The sequence below is a fragment of the Macaca nemestrina genome, chromosome 5 (genome assembly GCF_043159975.1).
Source record: "Macaca nemestrina isolate mMacNem1 chromosome 5, mMacNem.hap1, whole genome shotgun sequence".
NCBI classification, from domain to species: Eukaryota; Metazoa; Chordata; class Mammalia; order Primates; family Cercopithecidae; genus Macaca; species Macaca nemestrina.
In genome coordinates this window covers 92003423-92010582 of record NC_092129.1, presented here as the reverse complement: position 1 = coordinate 92010582, position 7160 = coordinate 92003423, and the positions used below count along the sequence as shown (strand labels likewise).

At 35.3% G+C, this 7160-nt stretch overlaps 1 long non-coding RNA gene across 1 annotated transcript; it reads right to left on the bottom strand.

Moving 5' to 3' along the window:
* Positions 1-645: 645 nt before the first annotated feature.
* On the bottom strand, positions 646-2084 carry LOC139363151 (uncharacterized). The gene is made up of 3 exons (XR_011623071.1): positions 1979-2084; positions 1769-1831; positions 646-827 (listed from the first exon to the last, which is right to left on the bottom strand). It is a non-coding gene; the product is annotated as an uncharacterized lncRNA (long non-coding RNA).
* Positions 2085-7160: the final 5076 nt, after the last annotated feature.

Sequence of the window (7160 nt, the reverse complement as noted above, 5' to 3'; positions counted from 1 at the left end):
AGAAATTATGCTACGATGAAATTGTCTATGTGTTTTGCTTCATTTTGTTTAACCTAGACCTGTGGTGGTTATGATTATTGATTTTTACAGAAGTGGGTTCTCTAGACTTTGTGAGTTCTCCTAAATCCTTCCATTGATTCTTTTCTGCTTTGTGTTACTCAGAGTTGATTACTGTTGCTTGAAAACAAATAATTTTAATGAATACTTTTTATTTCCAGATTTGCTGTCTATTCTTGCACTCTCATTTATTCTTCAGAGATATATTTTTATATTTTCTTGATGCCTTATGAATAAATCATCACTGTTACCCCAAAGATATTTAACTTGATGTCTCTTTCAAGATTTCTGGCCCAGAGTTCCTTCTTAGTCAGTTCTATGAGCTTCACCTCCTGACATCAAATGCCAAGTCTATACCCAAGTCGGGGAAAGCAGTGCTTTGTTCAAAGTCTGGTATTAAATGTATATGAAAAATTCATAAGAGGATATAGGAACAAGATGGCAGAATAAAAATCTCCACTGATCATCCTGAGCCCCCTGCAAGAACACCAAGTTAATGACTATCTACACAGAAAAAATAAAATAAAATCTTCAAATCTTCATAAGAACAAAAAAAATCACTGAGCACTCACAGTACCTGGCTTTGACTTTATATTGCTGAAAGAGACACTGAAAATAACAGTTCTGAATCACCTATGACACCTTCAGGTCATGTTTTCTTCGATGGTGTTAATGCCACTCCCAGCAGCAGTGGCATGGTGCTGAAAGCATCTCTGGGTACTCCGAGAAGCAGAACACAGCAATTGTAAGGCACTGAACTCAGTGCTATCCTGTTAGAGCAGAAAGGAAAAACTCAGCTGACGCCTGCCTATGGAAGGAACTTTAAACCAGTCCTATCCAGAAGGGAATTACCTATCCCAGCAGTCTGAACTTGAGTGCCTACAAACCTTGCCAGAGAGGGCTAAGGCACTCTGTGCCTCCAAGTAACTTAAAAGACAATCTAAGTGGCAGGTGCTGCAAATTTTAGGTGAGTCTTTGTTCTAAACTAGACCCAGAGACTGTGGACACTTGGGGCGGCACATGACATACTGAAACAGCAGCTGGAGGAGAACAGGTAGTGTTGGCATCACCCCTCCCCTAACCCTAAGCTGCACACCTCCAGGATCCAAAAGATATCCTTTCACTTGAGGAGAGGAGAGGGAAGAATGGTGAAGACTTTGTCTTGCATCTTGGATACCAGCTCAGCCAAGAGGACAGGGTACCCAGTCAGAGTAGTGGGGCCCCCATTTCAGGCCCTGTCCCCAGATAATATTTCTATACACACCCTGGACCAGAAGGGGACCTGGTACTTTGAAGGAAAGGACCCAGTGCTGGCAGCATTCATCTGTTAACTGAAGAGCCCTCGATCCCTGAATAATCAACAGAGATACCCATGTACTATACTGAGGGCCTTAGGTGAGTCCCTGAGACTTGCTGGCTTCAGGTGAGACTCAGCACATTAATGGCTATGGTGGCTATGGAAGAAAACTCCTTTTGCTTGAGAAAAGCAGAGGGAGAAGTAAAGGGGACTTTGTCTTGCACCTTAGTTACCAGCACAGCCATAGGGAGTTAGAGTACCAAGCAGGCTCTTGGTGTTCCTGATTCTAAGATTTGACTCTTGGAAAGCATGACTGGACTTTTCCCTGGGGCAGAGTGAAGTCGACTGCTTGGAACAGAGAGAGAGAGAGACTATGTTTGGGAGAAAGTGAGGGAAGAGAACAAGAGTCTCTACCTGATAATCCAGAATATTCTCCTGGATCTGGTCAAAGATCATCAAGGTGCTCACTCTATGAGTCTGTAAGAATCACAGAGTTACTGAGTTTGGGGTGCCCCCTAAAGCAGATACAGCTTATATCACAATACCCAACTCCTTTCAAATATCTGGAAAGCCTTCGCAAGGATGGCTACAAATAAGTCAGATGATGAAGAAAACAATAAATACCTGACTCTTCAATGTCCAAACACGGAAGAACATCTACTAGCATCAACACCATCCAAGAAAACAGGATCTCACCAGATGAACTAAATAAGACACCAGAGACCAATCCTGAAAAAACAGAGACATTTGACCTTTCAGACAGAAAATTCAAAATAGCTGTGTTGAAGAAACTCAAAGAAATTCAAAATAATACAAAGAAAGAATTCAGAATTATATTAGATCAATTTGACAAAGAGATTAAAGTATTAAGAGAAATCAAGTAGAAATTATGAAGCTGAAAAATGCAATTGGCATAAAGACTGCATCAGAGTCTTTTAATGGTAGAATGGATCAGGCAAAAGAAAGAATTTGTGAGCTTGAATACAGGTTATTTGAAAATACACATTCAGAGGAGATAAAAGAAAAAGTAAAAAACAGTGAAGCAAATATACAGGGTCTAGAAAATAGTTCTGATAGGGCAAGTCTAAAAGTTATTGCCCTTAAAGAAGAGACAGAGAAAGAGATGGAGGTAGAAAGTTTATTGAAAGCGATCGTAACACAGAACTTCCCAAAGCTAAAGAAAGATATCAATATCCAAGTACAAAAGGTTATATAACACCAAGCAGATTTAACCCAGATAAGACTACAAGACATTTAACACGCAAACTCCCAAAGGTCATTGATAAAGGAAGGATTCTAAAAGCAGCAAGAGAAAATAAATAAATTACATACAGTGGAGTTACAACACATCTGGCAGCAGACTTTTCAGTTGAAACCTTATAGGCCAGGAAAAAATGGTATGACATATTTAAAGTGCTGCAGGAAAATAACTTTTACCCTAGAATAGTATAGTTGGTGATGATATCCTTCAAACATGTTTGAGAAATAAAGACTTTCCAGACAAATAAAAGCTGCTGGATTTCATCAATGCTAGGAGGACATTAATGAGCAATATATAATCACCTGACGATGCAAAACTTTCTGGTAATAGTAAGTACACAGAAAAAATACAGAATATCATGACACTGTAACTTTGCCATGCAAAGTACTCTTATTCTAAGTATTATAAAAAGATTAAATCATAAACTAAACAAAAATAACAACTACAGCAACTTTTTCAGTCATAGTCAGTACAATAATACATAAATAGAAACAAAAAGTTAAAAAGTTGGGGGACAAAGTTAAGGCATAGAGTTTTAATTAGTTTTCTTTTTGTTTGTTTGTGCAAATAGTGTTATCAGTTTGAAATAATGGGGGTTATAAGATACTATTTGTAAGCATCATGGTATCCTCAAACCAAAAAACACAATGGATACACCAAAAATAAAATGCAAAAACCACATCATATCAACACAGAAAATCACCTTCAATAGAGGAAAACAGGAAAGAAAGAAGGAAAAGAAGACCAGAAAACAAGTAACAAAATGCCAAGAGTAAGTCTTTAATTATCAATAATAATATTGAATGTAAATGGATTAATCTCTCCAATCAGAAGACACAGACTGTCTGAATGGATTAAAAAATAAGACCCATTGATTTGTTACCTGCAAGAAACACACTTTGCCTACAAAGACACACATGGACTAAAAATAAAGGGATGCAAAAAGATATTCCATGCCAATGGGCACTTAAAAAAAGTAGGAGTCATTATACTTATAACAGACAAAATAGATTTCAAGGCAAAAAAATATAAGAAGAGATGAAGATGCTCACTATATAATGATATTGAAGCACCCAGATATATAAAGGACATACTATTAGCACTAAAGAGAGAGATTGGCCCCGAAACAATAATAGCTGGAGACTTCAATACTCCATATTCAGAATTGGACAGACTTTCCAGAAAAAAAAATCAACAAAGAAACATCAGACTTAATCGGCACTATTAGACCAATGGATCTTATCTGACCACAATGGAATAAAACTAGAAATAAAAAAAAAAAAATGAATAAAATAAAATGAATAAAATAAAATGAATAACAAGAGGAACTTTGAAAACTATACAAAGTTTAGTTTTACCAAACACTATGGAAATTAAATGATATACTCCTGAATAACCAGGGGGTCAATGAAGAAATTAAAGAGGAAATTGAAAAATACATTGAAACAAATTATAGTGGAAACATAACATACCAAAACCTATGGGATAAAGCAAAAGCAGCACTAAAATGGAAGTTTATAGATGTAGTACCTGCATCACAAAGAGGAAAAACTTCAAATAAACATTCTAACAATGCATCTTAAAGATCTGGAAAAGCAAGAGCAAACCATACCCAAAATTAGTAGAAGAAAAGACATAAAAAAGATTAAAGCAGAAATAAATAAAGTTGAAATGAAAAAAAAATACAAAAGATCAGTGGAAAAAAAAAAAACAGTTTTTTTTTTTTTGAAATGTTAAACAAAATTGACAAATGTTTACCCAAAGAAAAAGAGAGAGATCATCCAAATAACTAAGTAAAAAATGAAAAAGGAGACATTTCAACTGATACTGCAGAAATTTGAATGATCATTAGTGGCTGCTATAAGCAACTGCAAACCAATATATTGAAAAATCTAGAGGAAATCAACAAATTCCTAAATACATTCAACCTACCAGGATTGAACCAGGAAGAAATTCAAAACCCAAACAGACTGGTAACAAGTAACAAGATTGAAGCCATAATAGTCTCCCACTAAAAAAGCCTGGGACCAATGACTTTGCTGTTTAATGCCATTAAACATTTAAAGAAGAATTAATACCAATTCTATTCAAACTTTTCCAAAAAATAGAGAAGGGAAGAATACTTCCAAACCCATTCTACAAGGTCAGTATTGCCCTAATACCAAAACCAGACAGAAACACACACACCAAAAAAAAAAATTGAAAAAAAGAAAAGGAAACTACAGGCCAGTATCTCTGATGAATATGCTTGCAAAAATCCTCAACAAAATAGTATCAAATTGGTAAAACAATACATTAGAAAGATTATCTATCATAACCAAGTGGAATTTATCCCTGGGATGCAAGGATGGTTCAACATATGCAAATCAAACAATGCGATACACCATATCAAGAGAATGCAAGATAAAAACCATATGATCATTTCAATTGATGCTGAAAAAGCATATGACAAAATTCAACACTCTTTCATGATAAAATCCCTCAAAAAATGGGCATAGAAGAAACACATTTCAACATAATAAAAGTCATATGTGAGAGACCTACAACTAGTATCATACCAAATGGGGATAAACTGAAAGCCTTTCCTCTAAGATCTGGAACATGATAAGGATGCCCACTCTCAACACTTTTATTCAACATAGTACCAGAACTCCTACCTAGAGCAATCAGACAAGAGACAGATATAAAGTATATCCAAGTTGTAAAGGAATAAGTCAAATTAACCTCATGTGCATATGATATATTATATTTGGAAAAGCCTAAAGACTTCACAGGAAAACTACAGAACTATTAAACAAAGTAGTAAAGTTGCAGGATACAGAATCAGCATACAAAAATCAGTAGTATTTCTGTATGCCAACAGTGAACAATGTGAAAAAGAAATTAAAAAGTAATCTCATTTACAATAGCCACACATAAAATTAAATACCTAGGAATTAACCAAAAAACTAAAAGACCTCTGTAATAAAAACTATAAAACACTGATGAAAGAAATCGAAGAGGACACCAAAACATGAAAAAAATTCTATGCCCATGGATCAGAAGAATAATATTCTTAATACTACCTAAAGCAATCTAGAAATTCAATTCAATCTCTATCAAATATCAATGATATTCTTCCCAGAAATAGAAAAGAAACTGTTATAAAATTTATATGAAACCACAGAAAAATGCAGAATACCCAAAACTATCCTAAGCAAAAAGAACCAAACTGGAAGTAATGTGATTACCTGATTTCAATTGATACTACACAGCTAGAGTAACAAAAGCAGCATACTACTGGTATATAAACAGACACATAGAGCAATGGAACAGATTTTAGAATCCAGAACCAAATCCACACACCTACAGTGAACTCATTTTGACAAAGATGCCAAGAACATATACTGGGAAAAGGACAATCTCTATGGTAAATGATACAGGGAAATAAAACTGGATCCCTATCTATCACCACATACAAAAATAAAATTAAAATTGATTAAAGACTTAAATCTGAGACCTCAAACTATGAAACTACTACAATAAAACATTGGGGAAAATCTTCAGGGCATTGCTCTGTACAAAGGTTTCTTGAGCAATACCCTATGAGCATAGGCAGCCAAAGCAAAAATAGACAAATGAGATCACAACAAGTTAAAAGGCTTCTGCATGGCAAAGAATACAGTGAACAAAATGAAGAGACAACCCACACAATGGGAGAAAATATTTGTAAACTACCCATCTGACAAGTGATTAATAACCAGGATATGTAAGATACTTTTTCTATAGGAAAAAGTTTTTTAATCTGATTTAAAATATATCAAAATATTTGAGTATACATTTCTCAAAAGAAGACGTATGAATGGCAAGCTGGCATATGAAAAGGTATTCAGCATCACTGATTGTCAGAGAAATACAAATCAAAACTACAATGAGATATCATCACACCCCATTTAAAGTAGCTTATATCCAAAATACATGCAATAACAAATGCTGTAGAGGATGTGGAGAAAAGTAAATCCTCATACATTGTTGGTGAGAATGTAAACTGATACAACCACTATGGAGAACAGTTTGGAATTTCCTCAGGAAACTAAAAGCTGAGCTACCATATGATCCAGCAATCCCACTGCTCAGTACATACAAAAAAAAAAAAAGGAAATAGGTATATCAAAAAGATATCTGAATTCTTATGTTTATTGCAGCACTGTTTACAATAGCTAAGATTTTTAAGCAACCTAAGTGTCCATCAACAGATAAATGGTTAAAGAAAATGTGGCACATATACACCATGGAATACTATGCAACCATTAAAAAGGATGAGTTCATGTCCTTTGCAGGGACATGGATTAAGCTGGAAACCATCATTCTCACCAAACTAACACAAGAACAGAAAACCAAAGACCATATGTTCTCACTCATAAGTGACAGTTGAACAATGAGAACACATGGACACAGGGAGGGGAACATCACACACTGTGGCCTGTTGAGGGGTGGGTCTGGGGGGAGGGATAGCATTAGGAGAAATACCTAATATAGATGGCGGGTTGATGGGTGTAGCAAACC